At 27.8% G+C, this 26,718-nt stretch overlaps 1 protein-coding gene across 2 annotated transcripts in view; it reads right to left on the bottom strand.

Annotated features, from left to right (window-relative positions):
- LOC142325582 (uncharacterized) overlaps positions 1-26,718 on the bottom strand; it is a 105,578-nt gene that overhangs the window by 53,177 nt on the left and 25,683 nt on the right. Inside the window, exon 1 of one of the 2 annotated variants that reach the window (XM_075367503.1) lies at positions 25,294-25,316. The exons of the other annotated variant lie outside the window; for it this stretch is intronic. The gene's annotated coding sequence lies outside the window, so the exon portion shown is untranslated. Of the gene's footprint in view, positions 1-25,293; positions 25,317-26,718 lie in introns of those variants that run through there. 2 annotated transcript variants of the gene reach the window in all.

The raw sequence follows: 26,718 nt of genomic DNA on the forward strand, positions 1-26,718 counted from the left end.
TATGCAACAACGGCTAAATTAATTATCAATATATCTTTCAGGAAAGATACGTTGAACTTAATTTTATTTTATAAGAATTTTTATGGTCTGAATGAACTTTATTCCGGGTTCGTTTCGTCTCCGAGTGTCACGAGCCAACTTAAGAAATACTTATATTCTTATTTGTGACCATGGTTCTGTCTCTGCAACTGATAGAATAATTAATACAGCCATTTATTATGAAGATAGGGTAAATTATTTTTTACCATCTAACAAGTTTATACCTCAATTAAAAAAAAATGATGTAGGGAAAATATTGGTGGTTTATGAAGTTTCAATTGACGATTGTGAGTTGATGTTTCGGCGAGCGTAGCCTCTGGCTTTCTGTCCTGTCTAGGGTGATATGAAGCACTGTAAGGGGTGGTGGATGTACTATATATTGTAATTATTATTATTTCTTTTCTGTATCTTGAAATAATTTTACGTAAAACATGTGAAATTTTTTCTTTTATTTTAAAAAAAAACATTACATTTCTATTAATGTATCTTTCTCTTAATCTATTTATTACAATAAGAATAAAATTTAATTCTTAGAAAAAAACTATTACTTTTAAAATTAGTAATAAATATTTACCTTCTATGTAAAAATAATGAAATAATTACCTCCTATTATTTATACATATATAAAAACATATAATTTCATAATTAAATAATTGAAAACACACAAATTCGTTTTTTATATCATTAAAATTTGATCATTTTATTCAGTTTTTGGATGTACATATTAAAAAAATGTGCCAAGGTACAAAGCAAGGTTAACAAAATAAAAATTAAAAATTATCAGTGACATATAATTTATTTACACTAAAAGCTATATAATAATTACTGTTTACCTTATATATATATATATATATAAAAGAAACAGACAGCAACAGCAATTTGTAGTGTATTGTAACGCCCATCTGATTATAATGAAAAGTTTGATGATTGTAACAAAATTTACCACACATTAAGAACAGATGAGCACCGGCCTTGTAAATTCTATTTCTCAACCTAATTTATCTGTATCTTTAAGAAAAATGAATTGCTATTTAAGACAAATCTTAATATAAAACTAAATTATTATTATTATTATTATTTGGTATCCTCGTAACTAATAAAAATTTATTGTTTAGCCTAGCTTTTTAATACTGATATTATAACAAAAATTTCAAGCGTGATAATTATTTCACATGAAAACTAATTTCTCACGTTAGTTTTAAAATTATTTATTCACGAAAATATGAACAGCATATCTTTTTTTAATAAATTAATTATTTAAAAATTTGTTATATTATTATCAAGTACAAATTTAATCTTTTTTTCAACTCTTTATTTGAAATATATATTAAAAAATATAATCGAAAATATTTAAGTTTAAATTATATACTAAGGTTTATACAACCTTGAAATGTCGTGATTATTTCAATAATTTGTCATAAAATAAAACCACATATAAATAAAAAATATTGTCACATAAATTATAAAATGATATTATAATAATAATTCTCATTTTTGTTACGACCTAAATAGGATTCAATTAAAATCTATCGGTTTAGAATAGAAGAGATAAGTAACAATTTTAACACTTTATCCTATTAACTTGAAGAAAAAAATTGTGCTATTTCACTTAATAATATATTAAAATCGGCATTGCAATTATAATTGAAAAATTTTAAATTGCAGTAATTATTGGAATATTGCTACTCAACATAAAACGGATATGAAAATTGAATACTCTTTTTACTCGATGAATTAAAATTAGTTAAGGAGGCGTTAACAAGACAACCAATTTATATTAGTGAAATAATCGAAAAACATAGTGGCAATTAGTTATAGTGTCCCTTAGTTTTTAAATAAAAAAAATTTGTATTAAGTTAATCTTATTTATTTATTTTTTTAAATATATATTTTTTTTTATTAGTTTTTAGTAATTTTTTTATTATTAATTGTTTTAATAATATTTATTAATTTTATATATTTTTTTAAGTATTAATTTTTTATTTATTAAAATTAAATATCTAGTTAATTATGTATTGTACTATGTAGTTAACATAATAGAAAGTTATGTTAACTTTGTATTGATCAATTTTTCCTACGATCTTACGCAGCGAGTCTCAGCGGTGAGTGAGTTTAAATTTTGTGTAGGGTCTACTCGTTATTTTTAATTATTTCATCAATTACAGTTAAATAATTTAATTTTCTTAACAAAACTTAATTTAATTTTCTTTAACAAAAAATTTATTTTAATATTAGATAAAAAAATTATACCTCTTTCAGTTTTTTCATTTAATTTATATTTTTATATATTACTTGCTTGATTTATTATTGATCATAAAATATCGTTTGTTATCCTAACGCTTTCGTACAGCGCTTGTTCATCAATGTATGGAACAATACATGAACTGAAAGTTTGCCCCTCGCCATTCTGCTGTGTCTGGTGTACTAGTCTGTTGTGTTCGCATTTTATATACAAATGTGTCATGTTATTAGTAATCGGGGTTGTTGTCCCGCCTACATCAACCGACAGTTCGGTTGACAATGAGAGGAGCAAACTTTCAGCTTACCTAGTGTAATAGAAAGCGAAAAAACACCAGCTCCCGCACACATAATCCTTACAGTTTTTTTTTTTTAATTTATTTTATTAAAATCAACTCTAACAAAGACATTTATAAATTCCAAAAATAAATTTAATATATTAAATTTATATAATAATTAAATATAATTTGTAATTTTGTATGTCTATTCAAAACTACAAATTTCTACCTACGAAACAAAACTATCTGTAATTAAAATTTAAATAGAATAATCTATATTTTTTATTGGATTTGAAGTATCTATCTTGCTGATATAAAGATCGTTCGACATTACAAAAGTTAGATCAACGAAGATAACCAATTGATTGCTTCACCGGTGGATTAGATAGTTATTTGTTTAAGTGCGGGTTATTTATAAGCAAAATATCTAAGGTTTTAAATGCGTAAATATAAACGTATATATAAATAAAATAATAACTAAACTTTATTCTTTGGTTAGACAAATAAAAAAAAAAAAAACTAAAGTTAGAAAATTATAAAAATTAATAGAAAATTTTCTAATGTAATTTATTAGGTCACAACCAAACAAACAAAATAACAAAAACAAAAGCAGAAAACCTAAACCTGATTTGTGGTTTGTCCTACATCTTGGACGAAACGTCCAGGTTTTCTGCTTTTGTTTTTGTTATTTTGTTTGTTTGGTTGTGACCTAATAAATTGCATTAGAAAATTTTCTATTAATTTGGATAATTTTCTAACTTATTTAGTTTATATATATATATATATATATATATATGTATACACACACACACAAGAATATATAATAAACTAGGTAATTCAACAAATTAATGTTATTAGAATTCATTTTTCTCATATTAGTTAATAAAATAAAACTACATTGCGGTAAAAATGATGTTAATTTTTCGACATATCTATTTTTAGAAGATACTGTAAAGACAAATTACAAGACTTAAATAATTTGTGGTAAAGTTTCCATTTGTAAGGGTTTTTTTTGTATACTAATAAGAAAAATTAGGTAAAGAATGTTATTTAATTTAATATTTATTTATTTTAAATAGTAATAACAATATATACTAGTATATCCCTTTTTAATAATTGTACAGATTACATATATATATATGAGTGTGTGTGTGTGTGAGAGAGAGAGAGAGAGAGAAAGAGAGTGAGAGAGTGAGGGGGGATGAGAAAACGAGAGATTTTGTAATTGAGAAAATCAGTATAATTTTGTGTAATTTTTTAGTTTAACATCATTATATTAATTTTAATTTTCTTTGGGTATTTATATGATTGCGTTTTTTACGTTTTTATTTTAAATAAGTTATATAATTAATAATCGTGTTTACTTCGTTATTCCGCATATACTGACCGACCGTCATGAGATTTAAAAAATAATTTTATGAAGACATATGCTGTAAGAGTTAATTACGAATATAAAAAATATTTTTAACTCTTTATTTATGCGATAATTATCCATAATTACCTACATTAACGGATATAACTTTTATTCAAGAAAGGTTAATGAGGTAGCTTATTGCACGTTTTGTTCAATCAGCATAATTATTATGAAATCGTAAACTAAATTTTTAATAGTAATTTTTTTTGTAATATTAAAACCTTGAACAGGCATTTACAGATATATTTTAACAAGGAATATGAAATGAATAAAATGACACGTGAATAAATACTTAGGGATAAAGAACAGTACATAAAGCATTGAAAAACTGTGTAAAGGTATTAAGTATGGTGTTAAATATATCATATTCATTTATAAAACACAGACACACACACACACACACACACACACACACACACACAGAGAAAGAGAGAGAGAGAGAGAGAGAGAGAGAGAGAGAGAGAGAGAGAGCGAGAGGGATAAGCGAGCCCAGTAATTCATCTCATTACTTCTTAACTGAATACCCAGTGTTAAATGTATTAGAAGATTATGAATTAGGATTTTTAACAAATCCTAATTTATTATTGTTTTTAAATAAAATTAATAAGTAACGAAAAACTGTAAAATTAATTTAGGATTATTTTCAATAACTAATATTACGAACAGCACTTTTGTTATATTTAAAAAACAAGCGTTATTAAAAAAAACAGTTGTTAAAAATAATGGGGAGAACACCTTTATCTTTTCTAAACTTAATTTTTTTTTATCTTTTTCAAAAAATAAATACGAATATAATAAAATAATGAGAAACTAGTCACATAAAAAATAAATAATTATATGAAATACTAATTTAATCAGATAAAAATAAACTATGTGCCAAAAAAGAATTTTTTTTAATCTTATTTGCCGTGCCGAACGATAAAATATATAAAATACCATAAGTTTTCTGTCCATTGATAAAAAAAATAATCTTGTACTTTGATCAGTACAAAATAATACTTTACATATATTACGTTAGAAATGGGTAGATTTGCTAGTCCAGCGGGATAAAGAAAAAGAAATTGGTCACGATTTACCTGGGTGGATCAAGGGTATCCGTTTTAAAATCTTGATCAGAGTTGTATCATAAAATTCGTAATTATTATAAAATAAAGAAGAACGGTTAATATTTTCATTAGTTATTATAAAATAATATTAAGATGAATATACAACGATACTAAATATAAAAAATCTGACAACAAAGTTGTTATACTTTCCTGGCATCGATTATTTATTCTTATACAGTGGAAAAATAATTATACATGAAAAAAAGTTGATTATATGATTTGATTGTATGACTGTTTGATATAGATTAAATGATTTGTGTTTTGTTTTTTTTTTGAGGTAGGATTTGTAATGTAGTTTTATCGTAAAATTATCATGATATGTTTAATAAACTAAAAACAGTATAAGAAATGGGTATTTTTTATTTTTTCTGCTCTACCTCTAAAATCACCTTCCAAATTTTTTTTTGATCTGTCTACGTATGCAAAAATTCCATTGATAAATTTATATGCAATAAAGTTATCCAATAAATCATTTTTGTGGGTGAGGGATGAATTATGTTAAATTTTATTATATTATTAAAAATTAATTAATTTTAATATTATTAAAAGTTTAAATAAACCAAAAAAGCTTTTAAAAAATTCAAAAAATCGATATCTTTAGACTTTGATCGGTTCCTCCACCCACGATATTGCCCCCAAGGTATTATTTTTTTTTTGGGACACTTGCATATGGATAACAGTAGTAGTGGGGATATAGTAGATAATAGTGGGGTAATAGGAAGACATTAAAAAAATCTCAGTTAAAATATATGCAATAAATAAAAAAATAACGTTCTTCGATTTTTTTGGAAAGGAAGAATTTTGGAATAACTTTTTTTTAAATTGTCCGATAAGCACGCAAGAATGTACTGAACTTAATATAAAGTGGGATTATGTATGCAAAATTTTGAGGAAATTGACTCGCAAAACATCCCATCTCCTGTAATTTTACCCAAAATTTTACCAAAAAATTATTTCATAAACAAAATTTCATCGCTACAAAATTTCATCGAAATTGGTTTATCCAGTCAAAAGTTAGTAAGTTTCAAGCACACCAACGCACGTAGATAAATACGAATATTATCCCTTACTTTTTTGTTTTTTGGGATTTTTGGGTAATGAAGCGTCGAGAAATGTAAAAAATGTCATACTCCATTTTTTGATCGATTACTGTACTGCTTCTTGCAGCATAGCTCTAGAGATATGATGCCAGGATAGTAAAAATGACTAAAAAATAATTTCAAATTCAGAAACCGTTAATTATTTTTTTTTTTAAGATTTAATTTTTTAACAACGCTTATCTTTTAAATATAATAAACTGGTGTTTGTAATATTTGTTGTTGGGAAAAATTTATTTAGTTCTTATTTATTAATTTTATTTAAAAACAATATAAAATTAGAATTAGTTAAAAATTTGATTTGAACACCTTTAAAGGGGTGAGAAAAATGCGTGCTTACATTTTGTAATCAAGGTTATTTAACAATTCAACAACAATGGAATTTTATTTCTCTAAAAAGATTTGTTTTAAATAAATTGATGGGAAAATCTTTTAAATATCCCCATGATTTATTAATAATAAATAATTTTATTAAAAATAAATGGTAATTTATTAAAAATATCAAAGGATCATAATAAGGTCCTTTCTCGCAAGCTTAAGTATTTTGTTGAGTTACATAAAAATAGTTCTGTTATTTAGATTAATAGAAGTGGTTGTTTTTTTATTTTTATTTTTAAAGAATAAATTATTCTTTTTTAGATTATACTTACAGCATCAAACTATGATCCGACACCTAATTTTTATATTTTGAAAACTAGTTCTGACGTTTTAAGAGAGCTTCAAGGGATAATATTTGATTTCAGACGGGTATGTGTAATAAATATTTAAAAATGATAACAAGCTTAGCGTTTTATTAAATCGTTTCAAAGTAAAACCGTTTGATTTTACTGCAAACGAAATCAATTTTATCTTCCCAAAAGAAAATATAATGAAGATGATTACCGAGCAAAGTATAATAAAAATAGCTTTTCCTAAATACTTATTTATTTTTTACATAAAAATTATACATCTTTATGTATTGTAATAGAGAAATTACGTACGAGCAAGAGATAAGTGACGTGCGCATAAATATAAAACAAAAATTTCTTCACATAGTGACAAGAAATAAGATATAACATGTATTCAAATTAAAAAAAAAAAAACATGCACAGTTAAAAATAAAATGAAATCCATCGAAAGGTTCTTGAATTATTAATTATGTAAATATATAATACAAAATAAAAAAGATAGAATATTACTTAATAGATTCGGTTACATTTTAATAAGGGTCCGGAATAGCTAATATGTATATTTGTTGTACCGATGAATTGTTTATTAAACGCTACATTAACAAGTTTATTTATTTTTAATAAATACCACTAAACAAGTACGATTTTTAAAAGTATACAATATGCTATTTTAAAAGGCTTACTAAATATTTTTTTTTTTTTTTTTTTTTTTTTAATAAGCTTTATAATAATAATCTGTCCTTGAAAGGATAGAAAGTGGCTTTCAGTCATTTCTCACCCACTTAAATTTTTATTTGAAAAGAAAAAGAAAGATTTATTTTTGTTGATAATTCTATAACTTATCTCTCTCTCTCTTTATCAGTTGTACTTACACAAGTAATAATATTAACATAATGCTTATAGTCAATTACTGTACTTGTAGTTTCCGTTCAATTGACTATTAAATAACTGTTTTCTTACTATTATTATTGTTTGCCTGTTGTTTTTTTTTAAAGTAGTCCGTTAGGCCATTGAATAATATTTATTTTATAATTAATTTTTTTTTAATAAAATGGATACAAGAGCAACTTTATAAGAATGAATTGAGAAGTAACAATAATAGTAAAATAATATTTTAAAAAAACAACATAGATTAAAACTAACTTCTTGATATTTTATTTCGTAACTTAATGTTTAGAAATTGACAGGTAAAATGTTTAAAAGATGATTTATTTTCATTTATACTTTCTGCTTTTATAAAGATGTATAACGAACGTTGTCGCTTTATGTGGGACAATACTTTAACAATAATAATAAAACAGGATATTTTTTTATATATTAAATAATTTTAGTTTATATACAAGTAGTTATATTATCAATACGTAAAAAAAAAAAATAATAATAAATTTATAAAAACAAAAAATTTGAATTAAAAAAACAGTACATTCAATTACAATTTAGTTACAAAAATAGCTTTCATAAATATCTTACAGTATTAAGTACAGGCTTAAACATACGGTTTGGGCATTACGTGTGATGACATATCAGTCAAATAAAACTAGAGAGAGCATTTCATCATTATCTCTTGTCTGAATTTTTTCGCGTGCTGATTGCTTAACACTCATTATTATAAAATATATTTTATTTCCTCAATTCGATAATAGAAATTATTAATTTTTTTCACTGATGTTAACAAATTATGATAATTCTTAAGTCACTAATCGACCGTTAAATATAGAACAATTAAAATTTAGCTAATTCTCCGACCTTAAAATTAATTATTTTTCAGTTCGTAACTACCACACCCTCAAGCCCAAAGAAAAGTAACTAAAAACTTTTTAAATAAAATAGTAGGGTTCTGGAACATTATTTTAAAAGAAATTGGAAATAAAAAACATTTTGACTTAAAAAAGCCTTCAGGTTGTAGTAACCTTTACGAAAATGGCGGCTATTTAATACTTTTTATTGGTAATTTCAAAAGTACCCTGTACTACACCAAAAATTGCTGCCTCATACTGAAATTATTATTTAGATAAGAGCACTTTATTTATTTTGCTTTTGTTTACTTTATTTATTTATTAGTGTTTCATTGTTATTTAAAAAGTACCGTTGGCAACGTTTGAAAATAACCTTAAAAAAAATAAATGGCCACTATTTGATTAAAGGTGTCGTAGCCAGAGGTTTTTTACGACAAGTTTTTGTAATTTGTCACAGTACGCCATTTCCGTTTAAAATCTATAAGTTATCCAACTCTCTGCGTGCTCTTGGTGAAATGGTCTCGAACAGAAGAAATGGATCGTTTCGAGATAAGAATATTTGTTAAATTCAATTTTTCTGCGTTTAACTATTGAAGTTATTTCAGGGTTTCCATGTCAACACTCTGTATGTACACACACACGCGCGTGCGCGCCCCATCTCTGACTATAATTATCACTAAAAAATACATCACAAATCATTCAATTTTCCCATTTACTGAATACTCAAAAAGTTGAAATTCGTATAGTTATTACTAAAGGAGGTCATTATGAAAATGAAGAAAAAATTATTTGGATTAAAATTTTCTTCAAGAGGGTTGGAACTGAAAAGCGTGTAAAAACCGGAAGAGTTGGAAACTTGAAAGATGGTATGGATGTTTCTTTAAATATTAAGCTATCGTTAAGAACTATTCTTTTTTTTACCCGACTGAAAATGAACCAGAACTGATATTCCAAAATGAGACTCCAATATGAGAATGTTTAATCAACCAAAGTATATAATTTTTCAGGTAAATGCATGTGAGTTCGCAAAAGTAAAGAGACGAAATAACGAAGTGAGAATATGATAAATAAAAATCGTTAGTTTTACATCGAAAAAGATTTTACAATGTGGTAAAATAATACTGAACTATTAACAAAATTTCTGTACTTACATATTTGAAAAGCAATATTAATTTACGGTTGGCGTTTCTATACGTAAAGATTTACTTCTACGCAAATTTAAAAAGGAGCTGCGGGAACTGAACTTGTACTGCTTTACTTTCTTTATCACGATCATTTAATTACTTAAAAGCATATTCAGCAGGTTTAAAAAGGTATTTTAATTGATATATTCAAAAATAGGTTTTTTAATTGATTTATTCTCATTTAAATACGGAACACTTGTTTTATCAATTTTCAATGCTATGGTTCGATCAATCAAAATACGGAATGAAAAACGATTTCAGTAGGAAGTAAAGAATATTCACTATAAGCGAAAACTGATCATCAGAATCATTAGCCGTTGTCATGAACCAAAACACGTGAATATCATAAATGAATTACGACATTACGTTCAGATATGATAAGTGATTATAGAAAGGACAACCCTACATGTTTTTTTCATTGTTTCATTGAAATCTCTGGAATGCAACAAAATAAAATAAGAAATATAACAATTCAATACATAATACAACATTTTATGTTCTTAAATTAAATAAATTTAGAAATAATTTTGTTTTCACGAATCAACTTATAATATACCTCCGCCTAGGAATATTTTTAAAAAGTTTTGAAAAAATTTAAACGTCTGCAGAAGTCATTTTATATATACACCTAAAAACAAATAAATTTTGTTCCGAATCAAATTATCTAAAATTTTCTAAATAAAAAAACCATTAAAGATCTATCTTTAAAGATATATAGCTGTGTAAAAAATATATCGGTTGGACGATAATGTATGCCCATATATAATACGTAGGCTTTATCTAGGTTCAATTAGTATACGATATATTCTATTTTTGAAATGAATTTTCACTTATTTATAAATTTTTTTTTTTTTTTTGGCGCAATAATATTGATGCAGAAAGGGTGTACAGAAAGTAATTCATTTTAATAGTCATATAATTTGGTTCATGCCGACAACAAATGGATCACGTCTTGTAATGTTTTTGAGACACTTTTCTAATAATTATATATTTGTACATATATATTTGTACGTATATATTATTCTCATAACCATGAGAATAACCAACAGTACTGTTGCTTATTCTCATGGTTATGAGAATAATACGGATAAATAACAATTAAAGTATTCAGTCTTTATAGAAAACTGAAAAAGTAACTTAATTTTAAAAGACTAATAACTATTTTATCTAAAGTACACAGACCTTGTCAAGAAAAACTCCACAAACTATTTCAGTTACCCGGTGGCAGAAATATAATAATGAATAAAATGGATAAATCTCTTTTTTTCTTTAATGAATATCTTTAATTCACAACTCCACTCCCAAGCGGGTAGAGCTTAAAACCTGTTATGGTTTAACCTTCTCTGGGATAACGCGAATGTATCCTGAAAATTTGAAACTAATCGGTCGGTTAGTAGTCGCGTGATGCAGACAAAGAAATAGAAAACCGTCGGCTTTATATATATATAGATAGATATAGATATATATATATATATATATATAGATTTATATATATAAGACCGGTTAAAATAAATTTCTTATGTTTAAAACTTAAATTTCACACACTACATTTTACAATAATTTTAAATAATGTTAGTGAATTCTTAAGTCTTCCAAAAAAACTGATATGTACACCACATGACTTCCTTGTACGTCTATTAAATTACATATACACATTTTTTTTTAAATGAAAAGTACATAAAATTTTATTTCATTATAACTTCTGATGTTTTTCTTTTTTTTTATTGTTATTATTGAATTATTATTTATCTTAATTTTTTTTACAATCAAAAGTTAATAAGTCCTAAATCCAAAATTTCGACATCCAGCGTTTAATCGTTTTGGAGTTATGCGAGTTACTTACGTACGTACAGACGTCACACCGAAACTAGTCAAAATTGCTTCAGGGACGGTCAAAATGGATGTTTTTGTTGAAATCCAAAAACCAACATTTATCGCGATCAGAATGCTTCCTTTTAAAAAAAAAAGATATATATATATAATGTAAAAAAAAAAAATATATATATATATATATATAATTAATAATTAATTATTAAGTATATATTTATATAATTTCAAATTTTATTTTGTAAGTTATCCTGAATATTAATTCCTGTGTTCTATTTACATTATCTGTATTTGGTTCTACATACTCTTAATAATTTATTTTATGTATGATAATTATCCTATGCAGTTAGAAAATTAACATTTTACTCTCTCTCTCGCTCTCTCCAAATAAGAAAAAATTATATTGTCTTTTTTATTTATTAAAAAAAAAACTTTTATAAGGATACTTTCATTTTATTTGAATTATTTATAAGAAATTTTAATCTCCTTGTGCTTCATTTTTTCCTTAAAAAAAAAAAATAAGTGACCTGCGCCCAAGAAACCCATTTATAGGTATTATTTTTTCTGTATTCTATGTTATAATTTATAGATTTTAAAGAAAGGAAATAATTAATTTGTTCGTTTTTAAATTATGAGTACACCCTTCCAGTATCATATTATTGCACAAAAGAAGATATTGTTTTTTTTATTATTATTATTTTTACATAGCCTACACGCTATTTACGAGCACACATGTAGACGATAATATATGAGCCGTATGCAAAAAATTTGTGAATAAAATGAGGGCGGTGTAAAACGGGAGTAAATAATCAGGAAGTAAAACGGTTTGGAATAAGACAAAAAAGAATATGAAGCTAGGTTGGAATGTGCAAAATTAAGGAGGGAAAGAAAGTAGACAGGTGCTTGGCTCGATATTAGGAGAGGAAGAGTAAGACAAGCTGTAGTGGAAAGAGAGGGTTGATGAATGGAGCGGCTACGGATAAATAGAAGTGCAAAAGATGAACCAAGATTAACACGACGCCGTAACTGGTAAAAATAAGAATGAAATCAGAGCTTTACATGTATAACACGAACAAAAGGAAGAGGTTTTTTTATAAGAATATAATATCACGTAGAAGTAGGTGGAAGAAGAAGGGCCAAGATATGCTTTAACGATATGTGGTGGGGGCAAACCGTTCCTAGAGAGTGCATTGAGGTGCATCTTCATTACTTCAAACTATAATTTGGTAATAGCATCAATTTGAAGAATGAGGTAATTTATAATGAATCAATCTCATCAATTTAAGAAGTAGAGAGAGTTTTATTAATAATGGATAAGCTATTATAGTAAGATGAAGTGATGGGAATGCAAATGATTTCTAAAATATTTTACGTAGCCACGTACAAAAATACTGGCCTATGTTTTTACGACTTTTAAAGTACAAACTATTTTTAGAAAATGACACCGCGAAAAAAAAATCCTTGCACCGTTGATAATTAAAATTAATTATTCAAAAAGTGTTTTAAGTTACAGTCAAATTCAACGGTACGTTTTTTTTCAAAGTTAAATAACAATTCAGAAATTGATATTTTGGATAAACTTATGCAAAATATAGATTCTGTAGATGTCAATTATCAAATAAACTCCATCTATGGTGTTTTTACTAAAAACATTATAGAAGGCGTAAGAATATTAAAAATGACCAAAAATAAAATTAATAGAAGTGAAATCACTACTTTAAAATCAATATCAAGGAAACTATTTCAACATATTCATGGAAAGAATAAGTAAATTGTTTTTTATATAGAAGAAAACTGTGAAGTAGCTTTTAATTTCAGAATATTGTTAGACCGTAGATGGCTACATTTCATAACAATTGTTTTATGTTTCGCTCTTATTTAATACAAAGTATTTTTCATTCCAACAAAAAATATCTTTTACTAGAAAAAAATTTCGAATCGTTCTATCTAAATACATTTCAAAAAACATTTATATTGATTTATTTAAACCGTTTGAAAAAATATATTTATACAGGGGATTGAAAAACAAACATTTTGACATAGAAGAATTAGGCTGCGACAACCCAAATAAAATGATAATCATTTAACAATTTTCTTGTATAATTTTAAAAGGGTCCCCAAAAGTGATCTCATAAAAGAAATATTAAATTTTTTTTTAAATATGTTTTTCTTCAAAAAATAAAAAACAAAAACAAAAAAAAGAATCATACTGAAAAGTAAAAATAATTTTGTTTTCAAGAAAATTACTTTTAAAGAAATTTTCATTTATGCGTAACTAAAAAGAAAAGCGTGGGGCGTGCTCTCATATACAACGATTTTATGATTACAGCGCGCTCCACGCTTTTCTTTTTAGTCATGCATAAATGAAAATTTCTTTAAAGTAATTTTCTTAAGTTTAATAAGTTTAAATACTTATACAATTAAAAAAATTGTTTAAAACATGCTTTTCTTAAATAAAATAATAAATAACAAAAACAAAAAAAAAACAACGAATCGTACTAAAAAGTAAAAATAATTTTGTTTTCAAGCAAATTACTTTGAAAAATAGATTGTTGGAGATAGCAATAGTTACTAAATTTATTTTTTCTACATTTAACGGTAAAAAAAGTTACTTAAGGATTCCCACATTTCAATAAAAAAACATATCCCTCTACATATTTTTTTTTACATTTCTCAACGTTTCATGACCTAAGAATCACCAAAAAAAAGGGGTTAATGTTGTTCGTACGTACAGGAAACTATTACAACTTTGTGGCCAGCTGTTTTTGTATAAAAAAGCATGTATAAATATGGTACATCAACGTAATGTTGTCGAGCAATTTACAACTTAAATTTTGATATAAATATTTTTATTCCATAATTCATTGGATAGTTTCAAACATTTTTTTTATATATATAATAAAATAGCATCTATGTTCTTCTATTTTTTCTTCGAACAAATCTTTTTATCGATTACAACTTGCGTGATTAAAACGAATCATTTTGTATCTATTTCAAGAGAATCGATGGCTCTATTTTGGAGTCAAGGGGTCACAAATAATATTCTTGTATATTATTGTTCTCTTATAGGAGATTTTTGTATAAGGAAATAAAAACATTGAAGTACATTGTAAATTTAGTTAAATTACACAAAATATTCAGTTGGAAACAAACAAAAATTTAAACAAATTTGTCCGTGCAGGCAAATTAAATCTATTTAAGATAATTTTTGAAAGATATTCCTTAGAATAGATTGATGAGATATTTCAGGAAGTTAAAATTTAATTTGATTATTTTTCTTGATAAATTAAATTAATAAAATGTAAAAAGGTTATCGTTGTATAAAATCGAAATAAGTCAGATCGGATAAAGAAATAAGTATATTTTAATTCAATGTTTAGTAATAACAACAAAGAAGCCAATTCAATTCCTTTTCAGACAAAACAATAAAGATTCTTTATAAATAAATACTCCTTCCTTCATTATATTCTTATTATAACCATTTACATTCCACACATTATTGACTTACTTCCCTGACCTTTTAATATCAGAATATTCCGTATAATCTAAGAAGATCTTTATTTAACGTAACTTATATTTTATTTATTAAAATGTAGCACGACCATAATAATGCAGAAACTAATTTTTCAGCTAAAGATTAAGTAAAATAAATACTAGAAGAAAAAAAATAAGTGAAGTAATTTAATAAAGTTCAACTTCAACAGAACATTTACCGTATTATTACAATATTCTTTATAAGAGTTTTAAAAATTAACTGAACAAAAAAAAAAACAAGAAACATGAACCTAAAATGGCTTACATTTTTTACCATCTATTAAAAATTATTAATAAACTTATTATTTCTTTTAATATAGGGGAAGAAAGAAGTAATATTTAAAACCATACTACAAGGCAAGCTCTGATTCAAAATGTAGTGAGACAAGGATTATTGCGATCGTACCATTTTATTTTTTTCCGTTATTAATACTTCGTACACAGCCAATAAAGATCTTAAAATCGGAGAATGTTACTCAGATATTTTTATGTTTACGTTTTTTTTGTACTGCAACCCTATTAACTATTAAAAATCCCTTAGAAAAACAACTAATTTATGAACATATATATTATTTTTATTTTTCTAATGAGTACGTTACAATCTGTTCAACTAGTGAACAGTAAGCAACCCCTCCACCCTCGGCACAAGATATGACGATGATATAAATGACATGTAAATGAGTGTAGTCTTGTACAGACTCAGACCGACCACTATTGAGACGAGTTGTTGAATAATTTTCGTATAAAAGCAACTAACTGTTACTAGGATTTAAAACTCAGAGCCTTTGTCTTTGAAAACCAACTGTTAAACAACCTTCATCCTTCAATGATTTTTGTAAGTTCAGTGAAGGAGCTGTTATTCGACGCGATTAAGGTGACGTCACAAGTAATTCCAGTGTGGACAGTACATGAAAACAAGAAATGGTTTGGTGAGTTACTGGACTATAAGTGAAAGAGATAATGTAGTAAATTTCATTCATAAATTGTTTTTTTTTTTTGTCTTCAGTCATTTGACTGGTTTGATGCAGCTGTCCAAGATTCCCTATCTAGTGCTAGTCGTTTCATTTCAGTATACCCTCTACATCCTACATCCCCAACAATTTGTTTTACATACTCCAAACGTGGCCTGCCTACACAATTTTTCCCTTCTACCTGTCCTTCCAATATTAAAGCGACTATTCCAGGATGCCTTAGTATGTGGCCTATAAGTCTGTCTCTTCTTTTAACTATATTTTTCCAAATGCTTCTTTCTTCATCTATTTGCCGCAATACCTCTTCATTTGTCACTTTATCCACCCGTCTGATTTTTAACATTCTCCTATAGCACCGCATTTCAAAAGCTTCTAATTTTTTCTTCTCAGATACTCCGATCGTCCAAGTTTCACTTCCATATAAAGCGACACTCCAAACATACACTTTCAAAAATCTTTTCCTGACATTTAAATTAATTTTTGATGTAAACAAATTATATTTCTTACTGAAAGCTCGTTTAGCTTGTGCTATTCGGCATTTTATATCGCTCCTGCTTCGTCCATCTTTAGTAATTTTACTTCCCAAATAACAAAATTCTTCTACCTCCATAATCTTTTCTCCTCCTATTTTCACATTCAGCGGTCCATCTTTGTTATTTCTACTACATTTCATTACTTTTGTTTCATAAATTGTTAGGATAGTTTTATTTGTGAACAGCAAAGGTATTTGCAGCGAAAGTACTTTATACTAGTCTTATCTATTGTACTACTGTTGTTAATACAAGACTAGTTGTTTAAAGTGTTAAGATTACCGGTCGTGCTAATGTCTTTTGTCAATGAGACTGAATTCTGGTTTTCAGTATTTACCTATCTATAAATAAATCATGACGATTACTTAAAATTTTGTTTTGTATGAAATACCTGTTTATTATTGTCGTTTATTATTTGTCTTATTTTATTTATGTTTCTAAACTAATTTTTTTTTTTCTTTAAACCTCCGGGACCAACGTTATGTATTGCTTCAGAGGATGAGATGAATGACAAATGTAGCGTGCGAAAATGTTATGCCTGACCGGAACTAATAAATTGTAATTATATAAACATTTTCAGATGTCAATCTTTCAATATCCTGATCGAGCCGCGAACACGCGACAATCTATAGGGCTACAAAAGAAGTCTACAATTTTCAAAAATTATAAATCCCGGGCTTTAAACACAGAAAATGTTTTTGAAAATCCTCTTTTTCTTATTGAACGAGGTATTATATTTAGAGTAAACTTAACTTAAGGAAATTTTTTAAGCTTAACTTAACTAAAATTTATTCCCCACCTCTGAAAAATATAATATTCTGTTTTTTTTCCTCTAATTTAAAATTTTTATTATTAATTTTTTCTTTCTCACTTTAATGGTAATTAAACTTTAAGTAGTTTTTGCTTCTGTAATATACCCCCAAATAAGAAGCAATTTTTTTCATTACTAGCATAAAAATTATACTAAATTTTTTTCAATATTTAACTTTTTTTTTGTTCAGGATCACCGTTTTATAATTTTTTTTTTTTTTTTACTAAATTGTCCCTATAGAGTAAGGAAGATCCCAAAATCATTTTTTTTTATTTATTTGAAATTTGGAAATTTTGATCCCTTATTATAATCAATAAAAAAGGCAATTGATACGGGGGCGTCAATTTTTTTTAAAAATTCGGTATTCTCTTGTGTTACTTAATTTAAATGTTTATTATGAAAATAAGCATTACTTTTAATGATTGAATTACAAAGACTTCCTGGGGAAGCCGTAGAATTTTGCAATGTAAACGCTGCGAAGGTATTGTATGACTTGACTGGCGTAACCGGGAAAGTTTTTATTTATTTTTTCTTCTTAAATATTTATTTTTATTCTTTTTAAAATTTGTATTTAATCGTTGGAAAAACACTAATAAAATAATAAGCAAAAAATTGCTATGAAACTGTCTTTTTATTAGCTTATTATTAATAAAAATAAAATTATTTAATATCGATGTTTATGAATAACAGGTAAAACTTTTAGTAAAATTTCATAAACGAAATTAATATATATGTATATATCAGCACTCCTAAATGAATGCGTTTTTATTTTCTTTCATAGAAAAAAAAATGAACACCAAAAATATTGTTCATAGAAAATCTAACAAAGTAAATATATATTATTAAATAGTTGTTAAATATCTTGTAATATGATATACACCTAAGTAAAATATAGTGTATAATAAATTTATTTAGGTAGTTCGTGTTTATGATTTATGTAAGTTATAATTTATGTTGTCTAATATTTTGCAATTCCATGACCAATTATTATCCGATAAAGTTCATATTCGTTTAATATTTATTTATACACTCATAAATAAATACCGACTGTTTTATTTAAGTTTTCTTTTTTAAAATACAACCGGTTCAACAGAATGCATAGCAGCTTTCATTAATCTTAAACTTATATATAACGAAAAAGCTAGAATAATTAATTATAGCTTTAAAATAACAAAGAGGTCTAAATTAAATATTTTTATATAGCTTTTAAGAAATTGCCCTGTTATAAATTTTGTTAGAAAATATTTTATCTCAAATTTATAATATTAAATAGGAATTTTGTGTTGAAAAATATCCGAATAAAATGATCTGCAACAATCAATAATAAAAACTGTAAATTTTACTATACAAGTTAACATACATTCCAGTTAAACTGAAAATGAATAAGTAAAACAGTGAAAGCAACACAACACCGCTGAGTCATAGATTATCCGTAAACCGTCTCTACACCACATTCTACTTTATTGAAATATATCTATATATAGACAGTCACACGAAGCATACTTTGGTATTTCAGTGGATTATTCATATTTGCTTTTTTGTTATTATAATGAGTAAAAACACGGATGCCTTGCATCACATTTTTTTAGTTATTAGTTATTATAATTTCTATGTATATTTTACACATATTTATAATTCAGGAGTTTTTTTTTCAATTTTATTTATCAACTTTATAGAGATATACGGGTACCGGCTTAACTGGCTTCCAGTTAATCTATATGAAGGTTGCTGTATATTTATATATATTTTTTTTATACCATAATGCATTCCAATGTGTTGCTTTCATAATTAAATCTTTAATAATAAGATGATTAAAAATGTAATATGTCTTTAGTTAATTTGATAAAAATAACAGTTTGTTTTATATATATATATATATATATATATATATATATATATATATATCTTTTAGAGATATATATATATCTTTTTAAACAAATAATGAATTTATATGCTTTTTTTATAAATATTTTTAAAGCAGAAATTTAAATATATATATATATATATTCTGTGTGTGCGCGCGCGTGTGTGTACGTTCTTCCTTTTCACGTATGATTGTCGGAATGGATCAAAGGAACTTGTGGTAAAACCATGATCTAGAACAGCATCACAATTTATATGTCCAATTAATTATAAAATAATTAGTAAATGTGATTAAAGGCTATACTGATTATTATTAAAATGTAAACGCAAGAAACAATATTAAGGTAAACGCATCCTTACTAATATTATAAATGTGAATGTGAGTTTGTTTGTTTGTTACGCTTTCACGCAGAAACTACTCAACCGATCATCATGAAACTTCGTGCACATATTCTCAAAGGTATTGCAAAGGACATAGAACACTTTTTAGTTAAAAAAAAAACAATATTTTTTTCGGGAGGATAAACAAATTTATATTGGTAGGTATGATCGTCCGATAAAAAATTTGATCAAATTTCAACGTCATCTGGCGTTCCAGTAAGTAAATGAAATAAAGTGCCAATCCAACACTTAATACCGACGGTCAAGTCACTATTCAATAGAGTATAGTGCTTCTGCTATTTCGAATCCTTCTATATTTATTGTTATTCTTGTCATTTCTAAGCAATACTAAAACTTTTCCCATTTTTTTTTTTCTAAAATGCCTTGAAAGCGCAAACCTGTCCGGGGACTCATCACGCCCGGGCGGCAAAAGTTGCTCAAACTCAAGAATCTTCCGCTCACGCAGAACTAAGACGACAACAACAAGCGAGGCGACAATGTGCTTTGAGGGTGGTGAAACAACTTCTCAGAGATAAGAAAGGTTAGATGAACAAGCTGAACGCCAAGCTACCTTAACAGCAGCTGAAACCCCGACAAACACAAATTCGTTTAGAAAGACAAGCTGAACAACAGGCAGCTATAAGAGCGAGAGAAACTCCAGAACAATCGCAGGCGAGAAGAATCGTTCCTGAAGAAATGCAAATCGCGCGCTGTCGAAATTTCATGCATAACAATTGGTCTGTATTTAATAATTCTGGAGTTCAATATGATCCTTCACTTGAATACCATAAGCATTCTTTAATTGGTATTGGGTCAACGAATAGAAAATGACAACATTGCGATGCTTTGAAATGGAAAGATGAAACTGCTGGGATGCGCTGTTCTAGTGGTAAAGTTTCGCTTCCTTTACTTGGTGAACCAGAGGAGCCTTTGAAACCTCTATAATTTAGTATTACAGATGAGTCGAAGCAATTTTTAAGTAAAATCAGAAAGTATAACTCTTGCTTCCAAATGACATCCTTTGGAGTAAATAAAGTGATAAGAATGCCCGGATTTTCACCAACTTTTACTGTACAAGGACAGATATATCATCAAATTGGATCGCTTTTTCCAGTAGATATTGAACATAAATTTTTGCAGGTGTATTTTACGGGTGATAAAGAAAATGAAGTAAACCGTCGTTGTCAGTATATTGAAGGAGTCGAAAGAGATACAGTATTGAAAATTCAACGAATCTTACACAGCCGCAATTTGTTGGTAAATACCTTTAAAAGTGCAATAGAAAACTGGCCACCAGATAATTACATAGTGGTCATTCATGCTGATCGGACTCCACGTGGCGAACATGAGGGGCGTTATAATGCGCCGATAATCAATGAAGTTGCTGTTTTAGTTACCGGTGACCCGTGCTCTCCACGAGACGGAGTGTTACGGGCACATGATAATACACTGAAACGCGTAGCCGATACTCATAAATTTCATGATGCTTTGCAATACCCGTTAATTTTCAGTAAAGATGAGCAAGGATATCATTTCAATATTCCAGTCATTAATCCAACAACAAGACAGCCAGTTCCCGATAAAAAAGTTTCCTGCGTTGATTTTTATGCGTATCACATGATGCTTCGAGAGCACGACTTCAATCTCCTTTCGCGGTCAAGGAGACTCTTTCATCAATTTTTGGTAGATATGTATATTAAAGTAGAGAGCGAACGCCTTCGTTACATTTCTATAAACCAGACGAAATTACCAGCTGAAAACTCATCTACAATTCATCTACAAGATGCGATTAGCGCAGATGGTATTATTAGACCTAACGACATAGGCAAGATGGTAACTTTTACCTGTAATCCTTCGTGGCAGGATGTAACTAAAGAGCTAATGCCCGGGCCAATGATCGACATGACATAGTTGCTCGCGTATTTCGTTTAAAGGTTCACCGCGAGCGAAGCCGCGGATAAAAGCTAGTGAAGTTATAAATGCAAGAAAGCCGAGCAAAGAGTTGCATAACTTTCCTGCTTCACCCTTGATAGATGTTTATTTTAAATACGCCAAAAACTAACATCTAAGAAAACTACCTTACCCGTTTGAATGTAAAAGCCTGAAACTTAATATAAGAGCTCATGCACAGTAATACTTTGGCCTAATTTTTTACCTAATGGTTAGAACCTGTTTAAAAAATAACTTTGGGCACACTCGTTCCCCTTGTAGGATCAGAACTAAAATTTAACAAAAGGTAAAACTTGACTGAGTAAACCGATTTTGGTGAAATTTCGAACAGAGACTCGCATCTATGAAGAAATTTGTTGGTAAAATTTTAAGGTTAATATCTCCAACAGGTGGGATTTTTTGGGGTCAATTTTTTCAAAATTCTGCTACGTAGCTACCCTTTATATTAACTTTTGTACATGCGTGAATGTTTATCTTACCGCTTTAAAAAAAATTCCCCCTTCCCCAAAAATCGAAAAGCTAACTTTTGATTTATTGTTTATTTTTAACAGAATTTTTTTTAATGTCTTCCTAAGCAATGCAAGTGATCCAAAAAAAAAATTACTTCACTTTAAATTTTATAATTAATGGTTAATCCTGTTTATAAATCAAAATGATAATTAGCTTGGGTAAACCTGTTGCCGGATAAGGATTAAAATTTAACACAAAGTAGAACTTATGTAGACAAATATTTTTCGAGATTTTAATAAGGTTTTAATAAATCGTTTGGAAGTATATAATAAAAGCTCTAAAACGTTTAAGCCAATTACATCCTCACCCCTAAGTCCGATCGACTTAAAATTTCATATTGTAAACAACTCAAATAACTCATACAGTATTATGGTGTACTAAATTTCAAGTTCCTACGGTGCCTTAACTTGACTGACAATTTTTGCGATCCATTTTATCAATTTTAATCATATCTCAACTGTTTATAAACAGATTGGAACAAAGTAAAAGGCATACAATTTATCTAATAAAAAATAATACTTATGGAGATATTAATGATTAACATATTTAAATGGCCGCCATTTTGGAATTTTCCCAAATAAAAATTTATACTTATTTATTTTGTAAAATATGATATTTGGTACATATAAAAATAAATTCTGTTAAAATATCTCAATCCGTTCTTAAGATATAAATTTTTATTGAAAAAACATAAAATAGTTGTCAGAGGGAAATGAAGCATTGTACACATTTTTTTTTTTTTGACGTCCTGAATCAGTCAGTCCCTTCAGTTTTTCAAGTCCTAGTAAAGCCAGTTATTTTTACACGGACTTGAATACTAGTTCGTGGATACCGGTGTTCTTTGGCGGTTGGGTTTCAATTAACCACCCATCTCAGGAACGGTCGAACCGAGAATGTACAAGACTACACTTCATTTACACTCGTACATATCATCCTCATTCATCCTCTGAAGAATTATCTAAACGGTAGTTACCGGAGGCTAAACAGGAAAAGAAAGAAGTCCCTTCAGTTTGTTCAAACCTCCCGAAACATACTATAGGGCTATTTCAGAGGAAAAAATAGGTACCGTGATGTCCCTCCCCCTTGTCCGATGAAGTCGAAAATAAAACCAATATATAAAGTTGACCAAATTTCACTTTTATTTTTTGTCAACGGTTTTTGGAGATATGAAGTAAACAGTGACGTATGAAATAATGTTGAATTTCCCCCGCCGCTATATACATTTGACTTAAAACATTGGAATTTTAAATAGCTTAATAAATATTTTCATCGTACTAAAGCTCAATTTTCTACGACCACTATTCAAAAAGTAAAACATTCAAAACGGTGGGATCACTTCTCCCTCATTTTTAATTTTGTTAAAAATTGGATGTCAACAATGCCCTATCAACAGAAATTTTTTTGCGCCATAAAGAATTTATGTTGAGCAGTGCAGACATATTAAACAAACTACAGACCAACACCGTACATACGTCTTCCGGAAATTTCTGTAAATGTTTTTGTATTACTTTATTCTTAAAACGTCACCGTTTGCGAAAACTCTGATATCTAAAATGTTGGCTGATCGCTATACTTTACCTTTACAGTTATATCTCTGCATCAGGAATAGAGCTACATCCTGGAATCAATTGTAAAATTAATAATAATTCAGAAGGTATTAATAGAAAATATATTTGCAAATATTTTATGTACACGTTGAACGGAATGCAGAAAATTAAGGGTAATAGAATTATTAAAACGATCTAAAAGTTTTAAACATTATATTATTAATCAGTAAGCAACATTACTAAGTCTACAAGGTAATCGACTAAATTATATAAGGAGTAAGTATTTCTGTTAAACGTATAATAGTGGGGAGTTTAATACTTCATAGTTATGTATGTTTCCATTTTTATGCATTTCGAAACACGATACAAATAAATAAACGTTTATATATAATAGTACTTTTAATGTAAGTGTATTTAGAATGTTTTAGAAGTATAAAAAAGAAATGCTTATGATCGAAATAAAAATGAAGACTTTTAATCTAAAACAAAAGTTAAGTACCAGTTATAATAATAGGCAATTATTTTTGCATCCACTTATATCCAACCCTGACCTTATCTTTACATCAGTCATTATTATTTTTATCGGTCCATTATCATCTTCCTCGAAGAATTACTCGTTTAATAAATGCAGAAGCGTGCCACACTCTTCTTCAATTTACTAATTATTAATTTTATATACGCAACAGCTACTATTAAACTAATAATGAAAAATATACGCTTTACATAAATTAAGCTGCACCCTAAACAGATTAAAAAATTTATTACTAATAGACCTTGAACTTAAATAACTTTAACAAAGTTAAAAACCTAAAGAATTTGATATTTACATATTTTTTCTCCTTTCAATTTTGCGTTTCTATAATATTTACATACGGCATTAAATTATAGTCTACATTAATAGAAAAGAAGGAAGGACGATTTTATCGTGTTGTTCTACACACACGTTTTATTTCATATTTATAAGTTATACTACCTAAACTTCACGATTTATTTTATTTATATTTGGTGACAAATAGACGTTCTTTATTAATGACATCATTCGCGTACAAAGCCTTTTCAATTTAAATAATGTACACGAACACAAAGCTCGAATAAATGTATAATAAATTATTATTATTAATAATAATATAAATGAATCGATGTAATATTTCTTCGAGATTAAAGACACTAAGAAAAAAACAGAAAATGAGTGGATGGAGAAATGTTACTAAATAGGTTGTAAAATTCAACATGATATTCTATTCCCATACTGATTTAAGGCAGTAAAATGCACTGTTTCCCGTAGAAAAGCAGTAAATTAATTTACTTCTTTATTTTTTGTTGACCATTTTTAACCGCACAGGGGCAACCGGTAATCGTCTAGAAGACTCTGCCTCGGTCGGCTCTGAGTAACATAGCTGTAGAATAACTCATCCTAGTGCATACAGCTAAAACCGCTGCCCTACCCATCGGGGTCCCTCCTGGTATATTGAGACATCATTACAACTGTATCCAGTTGCCCCGGTTCCTCTCTTCAGAAGGGCTGCCCTTCCCGTCCCTATACACTAATAAGAATCCGGGTATGTACTCCACGCATACTCCCTCCCAATCGCACGCTCACCCCACATACCTTGAGGGTCCTTAATGCGTCGTCGGAGCGTCCCAATCCAACCACTCTTGTATGTGGATGGACTACAAAAACGCCCTCGGCAATGCGGCGACCTCCCTTGTCCCTACACGTGTCCACGATTCGACCCCTGTAAGTAAATTCGTAAGTAAGTAAATAAGTTTACCTTTTTTCACTCTATGACAATGATGATCAATGTTTATTAAGTATGAACCATCTGAAATACAATCAATATTGTTTTCTCTGAAAGTAAAGATGTTCATTATATAACAATCAATGTGGTAATCGGTATGCAGATATCGCCTATAAGGCTGGATATTACTTGACGTTTAGTGGGCGTAAGATATACACCAGTATAATCGACTTAGTGAAGAAGAAACGAGAAACCACCTCATTCCTCACTCTCCCTGATAAGCCTGTCTTGGAAACTTGTTATTCTTGGGAACTGATATCCCACTTTCGGTAGTGACTTTATCATGTCTAGTTGTTTACAACCGTTACGACTGTTTATTTATATATTCATGCAATAACAACAACAGGCTGACGCCTAATAATAGGCACTATGATACATATGACATAGAATTTTGTAGCTTGTGAGAATGCCATGACTTACCGGTACTTGAACCGGGAACCTCGGTATGAAAGGCAAAGATTCTACAATTCCGCCATGGAGGTCGGCATTTTAATAATTCTTTTTCATCAAAAAGAATCCTTTCAGGTAAACCAATTTAACTTCGGAATATAATTTATGAGTAATGCCAAAATTCGGTGAACGAATCACGTAGGTAGGTCGACCTGTATCAGATGAGGTGAAGAGATATATGCTTAGTCATGTTTTACAAGCTTATGGGTCTTACAACATCTGAGATTTCTATTGGAATACGGTAAATTATTAACGTATAAAAAATAAAGTATGACGTGAACAAGACTCTTAAGAATTATTATATTTTATCAAACATGACTCGTCGGTATGGTTATATAATTAATAATTAAAGAACCCACTTACCAACAATCGTTTTATATATACGTTCAAGCGCTTTCAAAATAAAATGCCATCATCAGGAACTAATTTTTTTTAATGTTATAATCTTATTAAAACTAAAACTAGTTTGTCATGTAAATCTGTTTATATAACGTAATATAATATAACAGTGGTCGTCATCGTTTAAAATTATGTCGACTTAACAAGTCCTGTCATTATGAATGTTTCCACCGTTATTTTTACATCTATATTTTTTAGTTCCTGATGATAGAATTTTATTTTGAAAGCGCTTGAACGCATATATAAAAGAATTATTGATAAGTAGGTTTTTTAATTATTAATTATTATATTACCTTCTCTGTATAGGTTCAGTTCCTCTAAAGACAGAGAAAAAATTAAGAGAAAAGTAAGTAAGATAAAAACCCTGCATAAGTATTGTAGGTAAG

The sequence above is a fragment of the Lycorma delicatula genome, chromosome 5 (assembly GCF_047948215.1).
Source record: "Lycorma delicatula isolate Av1 chromosome 5, ASM4794821v1, whole genome shotgun sequence".
In the NCBI taxonomy this organism is placed as follows: Eukaryota; Metazoa; Arthropoda; class Insecta; order Hemiptera; family Fulgoridae; genus Lycorma; species Lycorma delicatula.